At 37.7% G+C, this 11,458-nt stretch overlaps 1 pseudogene; it reads left to right on the top strand.

The window, feature by feature from the left end:
• The first annotated feature begins 2,147 nt into the window (after window positions 1-2,147).
• On the top strand, window positions 2,148-2,969 carry LOC112930826 (small ribosomal subunit protein uS5 pseudogene; annotated as a pseudogene).
• Window positions 2,970-11,458: the final 8,489 nt, after the last annotated feature.

The following is an 11,458-nucleotide window of genomic DNA, read 5'->3' as shown; positions in this document are numbered from 1 at the left end:
ATTTGGGGTCCAGACAGGAAACAGAAACCATGTCAGCTATTTTTATACAGAGAATTTAATAGAAAGAGAATTATTAACCACCTATTCAAGAAATAAAAAGACAGAGAATCTGAGATGGTACAAAGGAATAACTGCGGGGAAACAGCCACTATCCCAAGGGCTGGAAAAAACAAAGGAAGGAGTGGGGATTGGCAAATTTAGAAGGTTGTAGATGGGGCCCTCAGAGCTGGAGGTAAGACCTCTGGAGAGTTGTGGGGTACCAAATGGCTGCTATCCCTGAGGTGGTACAATGAGGTTGCTTGTAGAAGTATTGGAAAAACTGCAAACTGGAATATTGCTCTGGAAGTTGCCCCTGGGCCAAGACTCACTGCTGTAGTGCTAAGATACAAGAACTAAGAACAAGAAGATAGAAGAACAAGAAGATAGAAGGGGTGAGTTTGAAGCAAGAGAGCATTGTTTAATAATCAGAACTACAACTTTATAAAAGTTTTAAGCAACTAAATAAAATAACAGAAGCATCAGAAAAAATTAAGTATGATAATGTTGAGGAGACTTTCTTTGAAAAGATAGGAAACCTAGAAGCCATTGAAGAAGAATGTAGACAGAGTTCACAACACTAGAAAAATGTAATATGATATGGCAAATGATACCATAAACATAGACAAAAGGCAAAAAAGAATAGCTTAGGGGAAAGATTTGTAACACATATGAAAGATAAGTGATTGATAACTGCAATATACAGGAGTTTTTACAAATTATTGAGAAAATGACAAAAATAATCCAAAGAGAAAAAAGGCCTAAAGCTGTGAATAGCAATTCACACGTACAAAAATCCAAATGATCAATAAACTTTGCAAGCCTGTTCAACCTCACAATTGTCAGGGAAATGTAAATTAATACAACAATAAGGTATGACTTCTGACTTACCAAATTCACAACAATTATAAAGCAATATATCACCTACTGCTGGTGAGGATACAAGGAAAAGTGTATTTTCAATGTTTGCTACTGGAAATGTAAAATAATGCCACCATTTGGGAAATAAGTCTGGAAATATCTAAACAAAGTTTTCTTTAAATTCATATTCTTTCGGGATGCCTGGGTGGCTCAGTGATTGAGAGTCTGCCTTTGGCTCAGGACTTGATCCCAGGGTCCCTGATGGAGTCCCCGCATAGGGCTCCAGGAAGGAAGACTGCTTCTCTCTCTGCCTGTGTTTCTGTTTCTCTCATGGATAAATACATAAAATCTTAAAAATAAATAAATTCGTATTTCGTTCAATCTAGTGATCCCATCCCCTGAGAACTTATCCCATAGCTATAAAAGCATTGGTCCAAAATATATTTATTTGGGGATCCCTGGGTGGCTCAGCAGTTTAGTGCCTGCCTTCAGCCCAGGACATGATCCTGAAGTCCTGGGATCAAGTCCCACATCAGGCTCCCTGCATGGAGCCTGCTTCTCCCTCTGTCTGTGACTCTGCCTCTTTCTCTCTTTCTCTCTCTCATGAATAAATAAATAAAATCTTTAATATATATATATATATATTTATTTCAACAATATTTGAGTACCAATACATTGGGAAGAAAATGGATATATGGGGCACCTGGCTGGCTCAGACAGTGGAGCACACGACTTTTGATCTTGAGGTCATGAGTTCAAGCCCCACATTGGTTATGGAGCCTACTTAAAGAAAGAAAGAAAGAAAGAAAGAAAGAAAGAAAGAAAGAAAGAAAGAAGAAAGAAAGAAAGAAAGAAAGAAAGAAAGAAAGAAAGAAAGAAAGAGAAAATGGATATGGATAAATAAAGGCACAGTTTAATAAATTGTGATACCCTAATTGTGTTTTGGAGCTATTAAAGGGACTGAGTTCCATCTATTTCAGTTAAGTTTGTTTAAAGATATTTTTCCTCGATGTATTTTCAAGTAAAAATAAGAACCTGCATGAAAGTATATATACTCCTAATCACACTGTTACAAAATAAACCAAAAATGCATGTATTTTGGGTTTTTTTTTGGGGGGGGGCGTTAGGGATATTGAGCATCTTTTTTTTTCTTTTTTTTTTTAAGTAGACTCCACACCCAGTGGGAGCCCAATGCAGGGCTTGAACTCACAACCCTGAGATCAGAACCTGAACTGCCCCTCTCTGAGAGAACACCAAATGGCGGATGACGCCGGTGCTGCGGGAGGGCCCAGAGGCCCAGAGGCCCAGAGGCCCAGAGCTCACAGAGGCAAGGCGGAGAACAAGGAGTGGATCCCCGTCACCAAGCTGGGCCGCCTAGTCAAGGACATGAAGATCAAGTCCCTGGAGGAGATATATCTCTTTTCTCTGCCCATCAAGGAACCTGAGATCATTGACTTCTTCTTGGGGGCATCCCTCAAGGATGAGGTCTTGAAAATCATGCCTGTGCAAAAGCAGACCCGTGCTGGCCAGTGGACCAGGTGCAAGGCATTTGTTGCCATCGGAGATTACAATGGACACGTGGGTCTGGGTGTCAAGTGCTCCAAGGAGGTAGCCACTGCCATCCGTGGGGTCATCATCCTGGCCAAGCTTTCCATCGTCCCCGCGCGATGAGGCTCCTGGGGGAACAAGATAGGCAAGCCCCACACTGTCCCATGCAAGGTGACCGGTCGCCGTGGTTCTGTGCGGGGGCGTCTCATCCCTGCCCCCAGAGGCACTGGCATTGTCTCAGCCCCTGTGCCCAAGAAGCTACTGATGATGGCTGATATTGATGACTGCTACACTTCAGCCACGGGCTGCACTGCCACCCTGGGGAACTTTGCCAAGGCTACTTTTGATGCGATCTCCAAAACCTACAGCTATCTCGCCCCTGATCTCTGTGTTCACCAAGTCTCCCTATCAGCAATTCACCGACCATTTTGTAAAGACCCACACCAGAGTCTCCATGCAGAGGACCCAGGCTCCAGCTGTGGCTACCACATAGTTTTATACAAGAAAAATAAAAGTGAATTAAAGCTTTAAAAAAAAGAAAAAAGAAAAAAAGAAAGGAACCTGAGCTGAGATCAAGAATAAGACACTTAGCCAACTAAGTGGCCCAGGCATCCCCAGAAATGCATGTATTTGTATGTGACCATGGAAATATAGAGAATGTGGAAAACATTACAGGTCAGAAAGTTATTAATTACCTGGGAGGAACTGAACAAGGATTGATGTGTAAATAGCAATAGATGATTGAAAGAATGGTTATCAAAAATTAAAATAAAATAATATTTAATGCCTTAATGTTAAGTACGAGTTTTTTATTTTTTATTTTTTTTAATTTTTTTTATTTATTTATGATAGTCACACAGGGAGAGAGAGAGAGAGGCAGAGACATAGGCAGAGGGAGAAGCAGGCTCCATTCACCGGGAGCCCGACGTGGGATTCGATCCTGGGTCTCCAGAATCGTGCCCCGGGCCAAAGGCAGGCGCTAAAGCGCTGCGCCACCCAGGGATCCCAAAGTACGAGTTTTTTATTTTAACATAATACATTTTCAAAACTGGAAGATTGAAGTTGTTACAATACTATTAACTCAGGTACAGATCACATCTGGATCTGATCGGTTTTTCTAATAAGCACTAATTTTTTATGGCTTTATTAATATATAAATGATACACAAAAACCTGTGCATATTTAATGTATACAATGTGTTGAGTTTGGACATATATCTGCACCATCACCACAAATCAAGGTAATAAACACATCCATCATTCCTGAAAGTTTCTCTGTGCCCCTTTGCTTTAAAAAGAAAAAAATAAAATTTCTAGTACAGAACACTGAACACAAGATCTACCCTCTTGAGTTTTTAAGTGCACAAGACCATATTGCTAACTATACACGCTCTGTCCTATGGGAATTGTCTAGAACTAACAGATCTTGCATAACGGTAACTTTATACCCATTGAACATCAACTTCCATCTCCCTGTCCCCTGGCAATCACCATTCTATTTTCTGGTTCGCTAAGTTGGGCTATTTCAGATACCTCATTATTTGTACAAGCTTTGATTTTTAAATGCATGCCTGACCATTTCCCAAAATTTGAGACATTAATAAACCCTATAATAACATACTAATAAGTTCCATTACAAAGTTCTGAAGACGACTAGTCTCTTTTTTTTTTAAGAGATTTTATTTTATTTTTTTTTAATTTTTATTTATTTATGATAGTCAGAGAGAGAGAGAGAGGCAGAGACACAGGCAGAGGGAGGAGCAGGCTCCATGCACCGGGAGCCCGACGTGGGATTCGATCCCGGGTCTCCAGGATCGCGCCCTGGGCCAAAGGCAGGCGCTAAACCGCTGCGCCACCCAGGGATCCCTGAAGACGACTACTCTTAAGCAGTAAACTTCCCAATTTTGTTTCCTAAGAGGCTAAAAAACAGACCACATATTTTTTTAAATGATCTTTATATATTTTTTAAGAGTTTTTTATTTTTATTTTTATTTATTTATGATAGTCACACAGAGAGAGAGAGAGAGAGAAGCAGAGACATAGGCAGAGGGAGAAGCAGGCTCCATGCACCGGGAGCCCGACGTGGGATTCGACCCCGGGTCTCCAGGATCGTGCCCTGGGCCAAAGGCAGGTGCCAAACTGCTGCGCCACCCAGGGATCCCCAGACCACATATTTTAAGAAAGTACATCCTTTAAGAAATTGTTTTGTAAAAGTCACATGACCATTGCAGAGGTTAAATTGCCACCTTGCAGATTCTACACATATCCATAGTCACTACAAATATTTTCCCACATCAGAATATCACTTTGCTGCTCTCAGAAATCCTGCTAAACAGGTGATGTTTGGCAATTTCCACAGCTAGAGATTGAAAAAAAGTGTTCTGTTTGGATCCAGATGCATGGATCCTTGAACCCACAATGGAAGTCAGAAGGTTGATATTCATATTCCCAATGATGATGCTCAGAGGTTTAACAACAGATACAGCTTTAATCTATTGAAATAGTAATCCCAGTACCTCCCAGTTGAATATCAACCCTGAAGAAACTAAGCCATAAGGACATACATATCTAGTAAAGCATAAAGTTAAGCTCTGAATCCACATCTCAAAACCCCTAAGTTTACAGGGAAAGAAATCAGACAATTTTCCTTATAGTAAATATAGTAAATAGTTGACGGAAACTTTAAAATTACAAAAAGGTAGTCATAGAGCCTGGGGCATTATTTCTAAGATACTATTCCTTAGAGCAACATTTTGCAATTAGCATATTATATTTATAGTCAGAAACTTACATTAAAAAAAATTACTTCAAAATTTTTAGGATATTAAATAGCACACTTGCACACAAAGCTACTCTGTAGTTACCACTAATTCCTGAAAACAATAGATGGATAAACATGAGGCCCACCAAGTAGTTCAATAATTTTCCATGGTTCTGAAATTTCAACAGATTAATTTTTAATTTTCTCATATGTCAGCAATTACTTTTTCTTCTCTGCATTTTAGAAAATAACAAAACTTGAATTTTCTTATTGTATTTATAGTAGCTAGATTCCTAATTCACTTGTAATAATTTGCATTTAATATAAAATATGGAATACAAACATATTAAATATGTAAGAATGATAAAGATATATAGAAAACAGGCATTCTTTTCAGTGGAGGGAATGAACTGCTACTTTTGAGGAAGACATTTTAGTGCGTAGGAAGAAGCTATAAAGCTTAGACTTCCACTGATTTATGTATAAGAGATGTATAAGAATGTTGATCCCATCAATGTTTATAGACTGAAAAATCAGAAAGTCTAGATGTCCAGCAATCAGTGAATATATATATTTAAGTATGCAAATCTTTAAGAAAGAATACACAAAGACTTTAAAAACAGGATTTTTAAAAAGATTTATTTATTTATTTATTTATTTATTTATTTATTTATTTAGAGGGTGGAAAAGCATGCAGTGAAGAGAGCCAGAGGGAAAGGGAGAGTCTCAAGTAGACTCCACACTGAGTACCAAGCCCAACGCAGGGCTTAATCTCAGGGCCCTGAGATCACAACCAGAGCCGACACCAAGAGTCAGACATTTAACCAACTGCGCCACCCAATTACCCCTTAAAAGTGTTTCTAAAGACTAAGTATAAAGGGAAATCTTCAGTGGAAAAAAATCACCATTTTGCAAATCTTAATGAACAAATGGTTCTAATGGATCTAAGAAAGATCATCAATAGTTTATTAAATCATAGAGAGTGAAACAGACATTATGTACCTTCTTTTATTCTTACTAAGGCTTTATTTTCAAGGAATCTCTATACCCAGCATGGGGTTTGGACTCAGAACCCTGAGATCAAGAGTCATATGCTCCACTGACTGAAGCAGCCAGATGCCCCCAGCCATTATGTACCCTCTTTTTTTTTTTTTTTAGGATTTTATTTATTCATTTATGAGAAACAGAGAGAGGCAGTGACATAGGCAGAGGGAGAAGCAGGCTCCCTACAAGGAGCCCAATGTGGGATCTGATCCCAGGACCTCAAGATCACAACCTGAGCCAAAGGCAAACACTCAACCACTGAGCCACCCAAGTGTTCCAACATTATGTACCTTCTTCTGAAAGCACACAAAACTACCTTTTAAAAAGTCTTGCCAGAGAATTTACAAGTGAATCTGATTAAGCCTAAATCTAACAATTTATGGAAACTAAAAGCAGAGAAGCATATTAACTACATTACAGCAATACAATCAGTACAATCTAGATGTGAAAAACTCAATGAGGCAAACAACCTGGTTTCTGTTAACAAAGGTTGTTTTGAAAGGATTAAAGGAGACTGAATAGATGAAGAGAATTTTAAATGCTATATCAACCAATTATAATGTATGGACTTTCCAAGGATACTGGATTCACATAAACAAACCATAAATTATGTATATGGCAATCAGGGAAATATGAACATTAGACATTTCATAATATTAAGAAATCTTGAATAATAAAGCAACTTTAATTATCTTGAGAAAGAGCTCTCTCTTAATAAATAGTGAAAGGGAATAAAGGGGAAAGGACAGAAAATGAGTGGGAAATATCAGAGAGGGAGACAGAACATGAGAGACACCTAACTCTGGGAAATGAACAAGGGGTAGTGGAAGGGGAGGTGGGCAGGGGGATGGGGTGACTGGGTGATGGGCACTGAGTGGGGCACTTGATGGGATGAGCATTGGATGTTATGCTATATGTTGGCAAATTGAACTCCAATAAAAAAACTTTTTTTAAAAATGAAAATGAAAGCACAATGGTCCAAAATCTTTGGGACACAGAGAAAGCAGTTTTTTTAAAAAAAAGATTTTATTTATTTATTCATGAGAGAGAGAGAGAGAGAGAGGCAGAGATATAGGCAGAGGCAGAAGCAGGCTCCATGCAGGGAGCCCAATGCAAGACTCAATCCAGGTATCCTGAGATCATGGCCTGAGCTGAGGCAGATGCTCAACCACTGAGCCACACAGGCATCCCGAGAAAGCAGTTCTAAGAAGAAAGTATATAGCAATACAAGCCTCAAGAAATAAGAAAAATATCTCAAGAAATAAGAAAAAGCTCAAATAAACAATCTAAACTTAGAGGAACTAGAAAATAAAAACACAAAGCCCGAGTTGAGTAGAAGGAAGGAGATAATAAAAATCAGAGCAGAAATAGATGACACAGAGGCTAAAAATATAATAGAAAAATGGAGGCACCTGGGTGGCTCAGGTGGCTGAGTATCTGAGTCTTGATTTCAGCTCAGATCATGATCTCAGATTCATGGGATCATGGGATAAACAAGTGCCATGTGAGGCTCTGTAACTCAGCAGGAGGTCTGCTTGGGATTCTCTCTCTCCCTCTTCCTCTATCCCTCCCCCTGCTCACTTGTTCTCTGTCTCTCAAATACATAATTACATCTTTTAAAAAATAAAAATAGAAAAATTCAGTGAAACCAAGACCTGGTTCTTTTAAAAGATAGACAAAATTGATAAACTATTAGCCAGATTCATAAAAAAAAAAAAAAAAAAAAAAAAGAAGAAGCTTCCTGATGAGGAGGGAGCCTGCTTCTCCCTCTACTTCTCCACCCTGCTCAAGAAAAAAAAAAAGAGGAAGAACCTGAATATAAATAAAATCAGAAATGAAAGAGAAGCAACAACTAATACCACAGAAATACAAAGGATTATAAGAGAATACTTTGAACTTTGAACAATTGTATGCAAACAAATTAGACAACATAGAAGTGAATAAATTCCTAGAAACATACAATATCCCAAAACTGAATCAGGAAGAAATAGAAAATCTGAAGAGACCAATTATTAATAATGAAATTGAATTGGCAATAAAAAGGACAAAAAAAATTAAAAGAACAGATAATTTTTTTTAAAGAATTTATTTATTCACGAGAGACACAGAGAGAGAGAGGCAAAGACACAGGCAGAGGGAGAAGCAGGATCCATGCAGGAAGCTTGACGCGGGATCCCATCCCAGGTTTCCAGGATCACACCCTGGGCCAAAGGCAGCACTTCACTGCTAAGCCACCCAGGCTGCCCCAAGAACAGATAAATTCACGGGTGAATGCTATCAAACATTTAAAGAAGATTTAATATCTATTCTCCTCAAACTATTTCAAAAAATAGAAGTGGAAGGAAAGCTTTCACATACTTTCTACAAGGCCAGCATTATCCTTATACCAAAAACAAAGACACCACAAAAAGAAAAAACTACAGGACAATATCTCTGATGAACATAGATGCAAAAATCCTCAACAAAATATTAGCAAACCACATTCAACAATATATTAAAAGGATCATTCACCACAATTAAGTGGGATTTATTCCAAGAATGCAAGGATGGTTCAATATTCATAAATCAATGTGATACATCACATCAACAAAATGAAGGATAAAAATCACATGATCATCTCAATAGAAGCAGAAAAAGCACATGACAAAATTCATTATCATCATGATAAAAACTCTCAACAAGTAGGTTTAGCGAGAACACACCTCCACATAATAAAGCCCATATATGGGACACCTGATTGGCTCAGTAGTTGAGTGTCTGCCTTTGGCTCAGGGCATGATCCTGGATTCCTGGGATTGATTCCCATATCAGGCTCCTTGCATGGAGCCTGCTTCTCCCTCTCTCCCTTTGCCTATGTTTCTGCCTCTCTCTCTGTATCTCTCATGAATAAATAAATAAAATCTTTTAAAATAAAAAATAAAGCCTATATATGAAAAACCCACAGCTAACATTATACTCAATGGTAAAAAACTGAGAGCTTTTCCTTAAGATCAGGAACAAGAGAAGAATGTCTACTCTCACCACTTTTATTCACCATTTCCTGGAAGTCCTAGCCACAGCAATCAGAGAGGAAAAAAAAGAGATATCCATGTTGGTAAAGAAGAAGTAAAACTCTCACTATTTGCAGATGACATGATACTATACATAGAAAACCCTAAAGACTCCACCAAAAAAAAAGCCCTACTAGAAGCAATAAATGAGTTTAGTAAAGTTGTAGGATGCAAAATTAATACCTAGAAATTGATCGTGTTTCTGTGCATTAATAACAAAGTAGCGGAAAGAGAAACTAAGAAAATAATTCCACTTACAATTGCACCAAAAAGGGATAAAACACCTGGGAATAAATTTAACCAAGGAGATAAAAGACCTCTACTCTGAAACTATAAAATAGTGATGAAAGAAATTGAAGGTGACACCTAAAAATGGAAAGATATTCTATGCTTATTGATTGGAAGAATTAATATTGTTAAAATGTCTGTATTACCCAAAGTAATCTACCCACTGAATTCTATTCAATGGAATCCCTATCAAAATACCAACAGCATTTTTCAGACCTAGATTGAAAAATATTAAAATGTGTATGGAACAACAAAAGATCTCAAATAGCCTGAGCCATTTTGGGAAAGAAAAACAAAGGTATCAAAATTCCAGATTTCAAAACATACTACAAAGCTGTAATAATCAAAACAGTATAGTACTGGCACAAAAATAGGCATGTATATCAATGGAAGAGAACAGACAGCCCAATAAACCCATGCTTACATAGTCAATCTGTGACAAAGGAGGCAAGAATATACAATGGAGAAAAGATAATCTCTTCAATAAATGGTGCTGGGAAAACTGGCCAGCTGCATGCAAAAGAATGAAACTGGACAACTTTCTTATACCATACATAGGAATAAACTTAAAATGGATTAAAGACCTAAATGTGAGACTTGAAACCATAAAAGTTGTGACAGTAATTTGAAGAAGAGAACATGACAGTAATTTCTCTGGCATTGGCTATACATAGCAACATTTTCTAGTTATATCTCCTACGGCATGGAAAACAAAAGCAAAAATAAACTACAAGAGTATATCAAAATGAAAAGCTTTGGCACAATAAAGGAAACTGTCAACAAAACAAAAAGGTAACCAACTTAATGGGAGAAGATATTTGCAAATGATACATCTGGTAAGAGGTTAATATCCAAAATATATAAAGAACTTATACAACTCAACATTAAAAACCAAACAATCAAAAAAAAAAAAAAACAATCCAATTAAAAATGGGTAGAAAACCTGAATAGACATTTTTCCAAAGAAGACATCCAGATGGCCAATAGACACATGAAAAGATGCTCATCGTCACTAATCATCAGAGAAATGCAAATCAAAACCATAATGAGATATCATCTTGCACCTGTTAGAATGGCTAAAATTAAAAAAAAAAGTCAAGAAATAACAAATATTTGTGAGAATATGGAGAAAAAATAAAACTTGTGAGCTGTTTTTGGGGATGTAAATTGGCACAGCCACCATGGAAAACAGTACAGAGGTTTCTTAAAAAATTAAAAATAGAAATACCACATGATCCAATAATTCACTCTTTGGTATTTACCCAAAGAAACAAAAACACTAATTCAAAAAGATATACATACCTGTATGTTTATTGCAATATTATTTGCAGTAGCCAAGGTATAAAAGCAACACAAGTGTCCATCGATAAATGAATGGATAAAGAAAATGTAGTATATATACAATGGAATATTGCACAGCCTTTAAACAGGACAAGACCTCGCCATTTCCAACAACATGGGTGGACCTAGAGGGTAAGATACTAAGTCAGATAAGTCAGACCAAGAAAGACAAGTATCGTATGATTTTACTCACATGTGGAATCTAAAAAACAAATGAATAAACAAACAAAAAGCAGAATTAGGCTTTAAATGAAGGAACAAACTATTGGCTACCAGAGGAAAAAGGAGTGGAGGGATGGGCAAAAATTGGTGAAGAGGAGTGAGAGGTACAGGCTTCTAGTTAGAAATGAGTAAGTCATGGGACTAAAAAGTATAGTATAGGGATGCCTGGGTGGCTCAGTGGTTGAGAGTCTGCCTTGGGCTCAGGGTATGATCCTGGAGTGCTGGGATCAGGTCCCACTTGGGCTTCCTGCATGGAATCTGCTTCTCCCTCTGCCTGTGTCTCTGCCTCTCTCTCTGTGTGTCTCTCA

The sequence above is a fragment of the Vulpes vulpes genome, chromosome 12 (assembly GCF_048418805.1).
Source record: "Vulpes vulpes isolate BD-2025 chromosome 12, VulVul3, whole genome shotgun sequence".
Taxonomy (NCBI): domain Eukaryota; kingdom Metazoa; phylum Chordata; class Mammalia; order Carnivora; family Canidae; genus Vulpes; species Vulpes vulpes.
This window is presented reverse-complemented; position numbering and strand designations above follow the sequence as displayed.